Genomic DNA, 11,226 nt, shown 5'->3' with positions numbered 1-11,226 from the left:
ATAGCCATCCAGTGGAGCAAAATGAGAACGGCCAGATTACGTTAACGGGTGCTGAATTAAAAGCGATCATAGACGGCGCTGTTACACAGGCTTTGGAAAGGCAATATGAGGAATACAGTGGTACCCGAAGTAGGACCCACTCTGCACCACATTCAAAGCCCAAGACACATTCTGAGGCTCATAGGAAGCCTCCTCCCAAAAAGAATGGACCCAAGAAAGATGGTGATGACCGTCAGTCCACCAACCATCAAAGTGTCCCATCTCAACAATTAGTACTGCATCAAGAACCCCGTAACAAGGGTTGCACCTATAAGTACTTCGTGTCTTGCAAGCCCAGGGATTTTACTGGGGAAAAGGGGGCCGTCGACTGTATGACTTGGCTGGACGAGATGGACACGGTGGTAGATATCAGCGGGTGCGCTGAAAGGGATGTAGTTAAGTTTGTGTCACAATCCTTCAAGGGTGAAGCGTTAGCATGGTGGAGATCTCTGATTGAGGCCACCGGAAAAATCCCATTGTATAATATGTCGTGGGATCAATTTGTCGCCCTAATCAAGGATAACTACTGCCCTCAACATGAGGTGGAGAAGATAGAATCTGACTTTCTATCGTTGGTGATGACGAACCTAGACTGTCAAGCTTACCTGACAAGCTTCAATACGCTGTCCCGGTTGGTTCCTTACCTGGTAACCCCGGAACCAAAAAGAATCGCTCGCTTTATCGGAGGTTTAGCCCCGGAAATCAAGGCAAGCGTAAAAGCTTCTCGGCCAGCTACCTTCAGGTCAGTAGCTGACATTTCCTTATCCCTCACTCTGGATGCGGTCAGGCAGAGATCGCTGAGGAATAAGGAGGCCGAGAAAAGGAAGCGTGAAGACGATGGTTCGCGGAAGTCGAACAAGAAGCACCGTGGAAGCAGTGACAACAAGAAAGGGTCAGAGTCGAGGAAGGATGGGCATAATTCTGGTGAAAAGCCCAAGTGTAAAATTTGCAAGAAGCAGCACTATGGAAAGTGCAGACTGGAGTCAAACTCTCAGACTCAGTCAAAACCCTTTGCTTGTGGAATTTGCAAGTCCACGGATCACAAAACCCTGGATTGCAAAAAGATAAAAGACGCAACGTGCTACCGTTGCAATGAAAAGGGGCACATCAAGACCAACTGCCCAAAGTACAACAAGAAGCCTGAGGAGGTTAAGAAGACTAATGCTAGAGTCTTCAAAATGGACGCGAAAGAGGCTGTGCAAGACGATAATGTCATAACAGGTACCTTCCTTGTAAACGATGTCTTTGCAAGAGTACTTTTTGATTCAGGCGCAGATAAGTCTTTCGTAGATCATAAATTTTGTGAATTGCTAAAATTACCTGTCAAAGCCTTAAAAGTGAATTATGAGGTAGAGTTAGCAGATGGAACCATAGAGACCGTCTCAACTATGTTAGATGGATGTGTTATATCCATTAAGAACCATTTTTTTCCTCTGTCTCTACTTCCGTTTAAGTTGGCTGGTTTTGACATAGTACTGGGTATGGACTGGTTATCTCACAACCAGGCCCAAATTGTATGCAGCAAGAAGCAGGTAGTGATAAAGACTCCGACTGGCGAATCACTTACCATTCGGGGAGATACCCAGTATGGGCTGCCTGAGCAGGTGACTATGCTCAAGGCTTCAAAAGGTTTAAAGAAGGGCTGTGTCATCTACATGGCACAAGTAATTATTGATGACCCTAAACCAAAGATAGAAGACATCCCTGTTATTTCTGAATTCCCGGAAGTTTTTCCGGAAGAACTACCCGGTTTGCCACCAGATAGGCAAGTGGAGTTCAGGATTGATATCATCCCCGGAACGGCACCAGTTGCCAGGGCACCTTATAGGTTGGCACCCACCGAGATGAAAGAATTGAGGACACAGCTAGACGAATTGTTAGCCAAAGGTTTCATCAAACCTAGTTCGTCTCCTTGGGGAGCGCCAGTTCTGTTCGTAAAGAAGAAGGATGGGTCGATGCGTCTGTGCATCGACTATCGTGAGCTTAATAAGGTCACGATCAAGAATAGATATCCTTTGCCCAGGATCGATGATTTGTTCGATCAGTTACAAGGAGCCAGTTATTTCTCGAAGATTGATTTGAGGTCAGGCTACCATCAGCTGAAGGTTAGAGATGAAGACGTGCATAAAACAGCATTTAGAACTCGTTATGGTCATTACGAGTTCCTAGTGATGCCTTTTGGGCTCACTAATGCACCGGCTGTGTTCATGGATCTCATGAATCGCGTTTGCAAGCCATACTTGGATAAATTCGTTATCGTCTTCATCGATGACATTCTCATTTACTCTAAGAACCAAGCCGATCATGAGAAACATCTTCGATGTATTCTCAAACTTTTACATCATGAGAAACTCTATGCCAAATTCTCCAAGTGTGAATTTTGGCTTCGAGAGGTCCAGTTCCTTGGACATGTGGTCAGCGAGCGTGGTATCCAGGTGGATCCCGCTAAAGTTGAAGCGGTTATGAATTGGCAAGAGCCGAAGACGCCTACGGAGATCCGTAGCTTCCTGGGATTGGCAGGATATTACAGGCGCTTCATTGAAAATTTTTCAAGGATTGCTGCGCCCTTAACTTCCTTGACCAAGAAAAAGGAAAGGTTTGTTTGGGGCCCTAAGCAGCAAGAGTCCTTTGAGATCCTGAAGCAAAAGTTGAGCAACGCTCCTGTACTGACATTACCTGAAGGCACTGAAGAATTCGTAGTTTACTGCGATGCTTCACACACCGGCATGGGGTGTGTGCTTATGCAGAAGGGCAAGGTTATTGCCTATGCATCACGACAGTTAAAGGTGCATGAAAAGAATTACACCACCCATGATTTGGAATTGGGTGCCGTTGTGTTCGCACTGAAATTGTGGAGGCATTATCTTTATGGAATCATGTAACACCTCGAAAAATTTCGTCCAATAATGTCTTGACACGTGTCATAAGGTTCCGTTATGTGAAAACATACTTTAGAGGGACTAAAAGTGACAAACAGTGAAAACTATGGAACGTAAGGGTCCAAAGTGTCAAAAATGGATAAATAGGCTCTATGATAACCCTACATAATGTTTATAACCTTAAACGGATGGTTCATGGATCATACGACGCGGAAATTGCACAAAAGTGAAGTATGGCAAACTATAGGGGCCAAAAGTGTCAACATGTTTAATTTATACCTCTGAGTGAACTTTTGGCAGACCCGAAGCTTTGAGAAGCTAAAATATACTCACTAGAATATGTGGTAAAAATTTCATGAAGTTTCGTCAACGTATGAGAAAGTTATGGCCAAAACCGTACTTGAAGGACTAAAAGCGTCAACGTCGAATTTCAGGGCTTTTCGGTTGAGCGCAAAGTTATCCGAAGACATTACCATGTTGGTAAAAGTCCTAAGGTTCTTAAAAACCAAGTTTGGGGGTTTACGGGTCGAGAATAGTAGCCGAAACATCGCGTACAAGCTCAGGGACCATTTCTGCCAAAACTGAAACTTGTTTGGCTGAACCAGGGGTCAGGCGACCCGCCTGGTAAAGCCCAAGCGGGCCGCGTGGGTCTGCCAGCGACAGAATTCGCAAAATAGGCTGATTTGGGTCCGATTTTGGGTTGTAAACAGCTGGTCTTGCCTCCAAATGCTCCAATCAAGTGCCATGCATGGCTACTACAACAGTAACCTACTTCAAATGCTCTGGATCCTCCTTTAAATCAGATTATCATCTCATTTCTTGGACATTTTCATTGTGAACAAGAGCTCTCAAGACTTGCAAAGGTTCTCAAGACTTTCTGGAGATAATCAGATCATCAAGGCCGACTTCTAGTGTCCACTAAACACCTATAGGACCTTTGTAAGCTTTCAATTCAATCTTTAATCCGTTCTTGTAGTGATTATTGCTAAAAGTCAAACTGGTTGTTCATAAGCTTTGACTTTCTGATTAAACGGATTTCTTTCAGTCATTTCTCGAATTGAAACTTGTTATAGATTGGTATTTATGTGGGAAACAAACCCTCTAAAGGGCACTACCTGAATCCCACTATATGCATGCTAATTGTCGAGTCAAACATGTTTCTAAAAAGTCAACAGGATTGATTTTCGCAAAAATAAGCTTGAATGCTAAGATATTAGACATGCAATCTGATTGATCATTATAAATAACTTGTAATACATATAAGAATGTGTTTTATCATCATCAACTCGACAATCTATAGTATAGACACGAATCGGAACCGAAAGTCTTATAAAACGATTATTTCGTAGGCTATCGATTCGGATTCGTACATGCATGTTCGAGATCTGTATTGGAAAGTATTTTTGACTATTTTTATTTTAGTTAAACTTTCTGGAATTTTCTTTGATTGAGTCTATGCTTAGCCTATTCGAATGCATGTTTCCTATTTATGCATAAAGTTGACTATTTTGCCCTTTTTGATATAAAACGTGATTTTTGGAAAAATGAAAGGATAGAAATCTTTATTTCTAATATATGAACTTGCACCGAAAGTTTCGGATCAGTTGGTGGTCCAGATTGTGAGTTATGGCCATTAGCGTAAAACTATATTATAAATTTACATAAACGGTCCTTTTCGCATAGAACCCGTTTCTGGCCACGTTTTGGTACAAAACTTTTTACCAACTGATGTATTATAATATTCTGGGAATTTTGATGATTTTTAATTAATTTTTGGCTGAACGGATCCTAGATCGCCTAGTCATTTCGGCTTATGTCGGTTTTGACCGTTTTAGCCATAAAATGAGTTGTACACATCCTTTTGACCCGAAACCTTTTTCTACTGATTTTATATGATGAATAAATTATTTTAAGTATTCTGGAAATATAAAAATCTCAGATTTAATTTGAAAACCCGAAAACGCCCTTAAATCGCATATTTAGCGTTTTAAGCGCATAGTAAGCGTTATACTCGTTTTAAACATATAAGACCTATACCTACTGATGTGTATAGCATATTTTCATATAAAAACAGTAAGTATAAGTATATGAACTCAGACTTCCAGTTTTGGCACATTTAGCCCTTGTGAAATTACTAAAATACCCCTACGGTGCATAGTTTGGTTTTAAATGATAAATTTGATATATGGGTCATACCCTACTGATATAATATGTTATATTAAGTATATTTACTGTATGAACCAGACCCGAAACTCATATTTCTAATTTTACCCTTTTATTATCTTTTAAATGACCAAAATGCCCTTCTAAGGCATAAATTGGGTTTAAAATTATTCCGGGCAATATAGAACATAACTTACTGATATAATATCATATTTTAAGCATATTATCTCAGGGAACTTGCATTTGAATCATTTGTCTACCCGTATCGCCCCTTTTCGCGTTCGGTTCGGTTTACGTAACTAGTTTGCGTAAATTGACCGAAACGGGTCAAACGATATCATTTTTATTTCAAAATCTAGAATGTATTTAGTATACCCATATTATACAAGTATTCAAACTTGTCGGGTCTAAATCACATTCTATCCGGTCTTTCGCTTAATCGTGCGTAAACCGTATCATCCTTAGACTAACCGGTCAAAGCTTAAGCTTAAATAAAAGGCCGTTAGGAATCTAATAGGTTAATTATAAACCTTTGTTCCAGATTAGGAGGCCCGGTAAAAGCTACCAACACTTATCATTTGTGACTTATACTTGCTCAGGTAAATACATTTTGACTTATTTTCCCTATACGGGCTTGGGGTACGGTATTTAAAATACCGCTTGATCGGGCGCACAAGTCCTGCGCCTTATGGGTGTACAGTCTTGAATAGCTTGTGCGACTTCGTTTAAACAGTCTTGTCTTACTTAAGGGCTTTGGGGGGTTATTGACCGTGTCCCGGATATACTTGGCATTATCTTACGAGATGGCCACGACCAGAGCACGGGGTGTAGGCGTACACTCGTCGTGTATAACTCTTTAATGTGGTGTGTCATTTAATTCTTAGCCCGGACAGCAGATCCCGGGCCACCAAAGATACGAGTGCATGTAAATCGTTCACAAGTTTATATTATATAATTATCCCAAGTTAATAAAAATATTTATGCCTTGTGCATTTAAATCAATTTTCAATCATTTTCAAAATGAGTCAGTCGATTTGTATTTACCAGTGTCAACTGACGTATTTTTCCCAAAAGGTTAAGTGCAGGTACTAAACGAAAATAGGCTGGCTGTTTCCTAAGAGCGTCCACTATAGTCTCGCAAGCTCGGACGACAAATATCTGTTGAACAATATTTTTATCTTATTTTTATTTGATCCGCCTGTGGATCCGTTTCAACTACTGTGATATTTATTATTGCAATTTATTTAAAAGTTGAAATGTATCTATTCTGCTTCCGCTGTGCATTATTATATTGTGTTGATTGTCTATGACGATGCCAACTACGTCACTGTACCCCACACCGGGCCCACCGGTGACACGTGGAAATCGGGGTGTGACAGGTTGGTATCAGAGCCAACGCTGAGTGAATTAAACACTATCCTAATGTGTTTAATCTCAGTTACACAAATGCACATTCCTCGATTTTCGAGTCTAGACAAAGAACTTAGGAAATGTTCAACATTTCGTTTATTTTATTTTATTTTTATTATTAGCTTTGTCTTATATATTTGTTGTGCAACTTGTTTGACTTTTGACAGGATCATTATGCCGCCACGGATGAGAGGTCAAGGAGGATTTGCTACATCCCACGACCATGAGGCAGGGCCCTCACATAGGCGAGCTCCATCAGCCACGCACAACACAGCCGCCAACGACCTTTGGAGGTCTTTCGCCGAGCCTGCTAGACACTCGGTATCCGCCAGCACTTCACCGTCATTACCCCACTCGTTTGGGCCCCACTCGGAGAATGGGCCCCATGGTTCGCATGGATCTTACATACCTTTGCATCAGTCACCGCACCAGTATCCAGCACCAGTCTACCAGGGTTTATATAACCCTGATGCTTTTGTGGATGAGCCAGTGGGTCATAACCCACTCGGACCGGAGGACCACTTTTCTGGTGGTCACGAGATGGACGTCGACGAGGATACGGACCCCTCGCTACCACCGTCAGGTACGCCCAACCATCCCATTGAGATATCGGATGGGTCGCCATTTAGGGGATCACCCTACAATGGTGGGGACAGCTTTCAGGAGAGATTTAAGCAGCATGATTGGTATTACACCCCCAGCCACAACTCTCCGATGCTCCAGTCTCACCAGGTTTCGCCGGTGCACTCGCAGCACTACTCGCAGCAGCAGCTTCAGCAGCAGCCGCCTCTACCGCAGGACCTATCTGAGGCCCTATGGCGTGACGTGATCACTCCGTCACCACCGCCGCCACCAGTTTTACCTCCTCCGCCTCAGAGGCCAAGGAGGAATGCGCGCATGTCTACGCGCGGAGGGATTCGCATAGGCACCCCTCCACATGTGGGTAGCAGCCGCTACACGCCTCTTCCCGAGGAGTCCGAGACGGGGGAGTCTCAGCATCCCGTATCGGAGGTCACTTCAGTACCGATCCCGCCTCTGCCGCCGCAGAGCTATGGGGAGCCGATTCCGGCTTATGCTAGTGCAGCTCAGTTTAACCCGTTCGAGCATGTTTTCCCTCAGGGTTATGATTACACAGGAGACCCTTATTGGCAAGCTGTGAACTACAGCTCACTCCCACCTAGTGGTCCATTGGGAGACACTTGGGCTGCTGGGCAGTCTACTTTTGGTTACCCTCCGGGTTACCAGCAGCCACTGCAGCCGCAGCCGTACCAGCCACCGCAGCCACAGCAGTACCAGCCACCGCCACCGGCGCCTATGATGTCGCCGCCGCAGGTTCAGGAGATCCTGCATGGGATTGATAGCATGCGACGTGAGTTTCAACACGAGATGCGAGCTGATCGCCGTCGCACCAGTGGCATGTTCAAGAAGGTGTTTGACCTGCTCAAGGGTAAGGGCAAGAGGGATCATTGAATCCTTTGATTATTGTCTCACTTACTTATGTCCCTGCATGGACATCTATCCTTGTACTCTACCCCTGTGTGGGTATATCTATCCTATTCTACCCCTGCGTGGGTATGCTGTTCTGTTGACCCCTGCGTGGGTTTGCTTTATTTTATTTTGTTATTATTGTTAATTGTTTAGCCCCTGCGCGGGCATGTTATTCATGTTATCCATGTTATTTCAAAGTCCCGTTTAGGGCAAATATGTACTGATATTTTATTTGAAATTTGAAATGGTTAATTTGAATTTATCATTTTATTTATATGCATGAATAATATTAAAATAATGGAAAATATCAATTTTATTTGATTTGCCATTTATAAAAATCTTAGTAAGGTATAACCTAGCTTGAATGCCTTATTAACAGGCCGGGCCATGATGGTAAAACCTGGTTGAAAGGATTCAACTCCCTGTTAACATCTGAGAACATGTTAACATTCCTGGCCAAGCGTGATCTGTAGAATCACACAAGCCACCCTTTATAATAAATTATCTACAGATTATATCTGTATACAAGTCTATTAATGACTTGATACCTACGGGTTATGACTATGTCATATAGTGGCAGTTGTGGTTTATAACTCCCTGCCAAGAAAAGAAATATCTACAGATTATATCTGTACACAAGTCTGTTTATGACTTGATACCTACGGGTTATAACTATGTTATATAATGACAGTTGTGGTTTATGACTCTCTGTCTAGTAAAGGATTATTTGTTTAATTATACAATTTATAATCCTATAAAAATCTAAATTTATAATTTAGTAATTGTCCATGTGACTAGGCCTATGGTGCCAATATATATATTTTCATTCCTTGATTGCTAATAAGAGCCTGAATGAAATTTATTAAATTAACTGCTAAGGTTCTTGATACCATGGTTAATAAATCGTTTAAGAACGATGATACTGTTAGGTTCTAAATTAGACCTTGTCCTTTATTGTAGCTTAAAGCTACAATGGCCAAATCGGAGGAGACCAACAGTCATTCTGGGGAGCACCCATACAATACCAGGATTCACGTCACTGGTGAAGAATTGCAAGCACTGATAGATAATGCTGTCGCCAAGGCTATGGATAGGCAGTTCAAGGAATCTAGTGGTACTCAGAGTAGAACCCGCACAGTGACGCATGTCAAGTCTAAGACTCATTCAGGGGCTCATAGTAAGCCGCCATCTAAAAAGAGTGAGCCAAAGAAAGCTGAGGATGATAATCACTCCTCCAACCACAGCAGCGTCCCAAAGCAGGAGATTGAGCTGAAACATGACACGTACAGCAGGTCCTGTACGTACAAGTATTTTGTATCTTGCAAGCCCAGAGATTTCACTGGGGAAAAGGGAGCCGTCGATTGTATGACGTGGATTGATGAGATGGATACTGTGGTTGATATCAGCGGGTGTGCTGATAGGGACGTCGTGAAGTACGTATCCCAGTCATTCAAGGGAGATGCGTTAGCATGGTGGAAGTCACTCCTACAAGCTGCCGGTAAGGCCACACTGTACGGTTTGTCATGGGAACAGTTTGTGGCCCTGATTAAAGAGAACTTCTGTCCGCAGCACGAGGTCGAGCGAATCGAATCGGATTTTGTATCCTTAGTTATGAAGAACCTCGATTGTCAAGCGTATCTTACTACGTTCAACACGTTGTCTCGTTTAGTGCCTTATCTGGTGACCCCGGAGCCGCGTAGGATTGCTCGATTTATTGGGGGTCTGGCACCGGAGATAAAGGCAAGCGTCAAAGCTTCAAGACCTACTACATTTAGATCCGTAGCAGATCTATCCCTCTCCCTCACTCAGGATGTGGTAAGATTGAGAGCTATGAAGAGCTCTGAGGAGAACAAACGGAAACGTGAGGATGACACCTCACGAAGATCTGAAAAGCGACATAGAGGGAACAACGACCACAGGAAAGGGTCGGGGTCTAGGAAAAGTGATCATCAGTCGGGTGAGAAACCCAGATGCAAGATCTGCAGGAGACACCACTTTGGGAGGTGTCGGTTAGAAACAAAATCCCAGTCTTCAGAGAAACGATGTGGAATCTGCAAGTCCACAGATCATAAAGCTGTGGATTGCAAGAAAATGAAGGATGCAACCTGTTTTGGTTGCAACGAGAAAGGGCATATTCGGCCCAACTGCCCAAAGAATGCGAAGAAGGCTGATGATGGGAAGAAGACTAATGCGAGAGTCTTCAGAATGGACGCAAAGGAAGCAGTCCTTGACGATAACGTCATTACCGGTACGTTTCTTGTAAATGATGTTTTTGCTAGAGTCTTGTTTGATTCAGGAGCTGATAAGTCATTTGTAGATGATAAGTTTTGTAAACTGTTGAACCTTCCTGTTAAAACCTTAAGTGTGAAATATGAGGTGGAATTAGCCGATGGAACCTTAGAAACCGCCTCGACTGTTCTAGATGGATGTGTTATATCCATTAGGAATCATTCTTTCCCGCTATCCTTGCTTCCCTTTAAGTTAGCTGGATTCGACATAGTGATAGGCATGGATTGGTTGTCAAGTAACCAAGCCCAGATTGTGTGCAATAGAAAGCAGGTGATAGTGAAGACTCCGTCTGGTGAGTCACTTACTATTCAAGGAGATACCCAGCATGGATTGCCGGAGCAAGTGTCCATGCTCAAGGCATCCAGGTGCATGCAGAAAGGATGTGTCATTTATATGGCACAAGTTACCATTGATGAGCCGAAGCCGAAGATTGAGGATATCCCTGTTATCTCGGAATATCCTGAAGTATTTCCTGAAGAGTTACCTGGTTTGCCACCAGATAGGCAAGTAGAATTTCGGATAGACATTATTCCAGGTGCAGCACCTGTAGCAAGAGCACCATACAGATTGGCACCAACGGAGATGAAGGAGTTGAGGACGCAGTTGGATGATTTGTTAGCTAAAGGTTTTATTAGACCTAGCTCGTCTCCTTGGGGAGCGCCAATCTTGTTCGTTAAGAAGAAGGATGGTTCGATGCGTCTGTGCATCGATTACCGTGAGCTTAATAAGGTCACTATCAAGAATCGGTATCCGTTACCCAGGATCGACGATCTGTTCGACCAGTTGCAGGGAGCAAGCTACTTCTCCAAGATTGACCTGAGGTCAGGTTATCATCAGTTGAAGGTCAAGGAGGAAGACGTACACAAGACCGCGTTTAGGACTCGTTATGGACATTACTGAAAGTGTTCATGGTTTGTAATTCTGTATGTCTGTCTATTATGACGAGAAACCCTTTAAA

Source organism: Helianthus annuus, chromosome 12, assembly GCF_002127325.2.
Source record: "Helianthus annuus cultivar XRQ/B chromosome 12, HanXRQr2.0-SUNRISE, whole genome shotgun sequence".
NCBI lineage: Eukaryota > Viridiplantae > Streptophyta > Magnoliopsida > Asterales > Asteraceae > Helianthus > Helianthus annuus.
The sequence above is the reverse complement of the archived record's forward strand: the minus strand, read 5'-3'. Positions refer to the sequence as shown.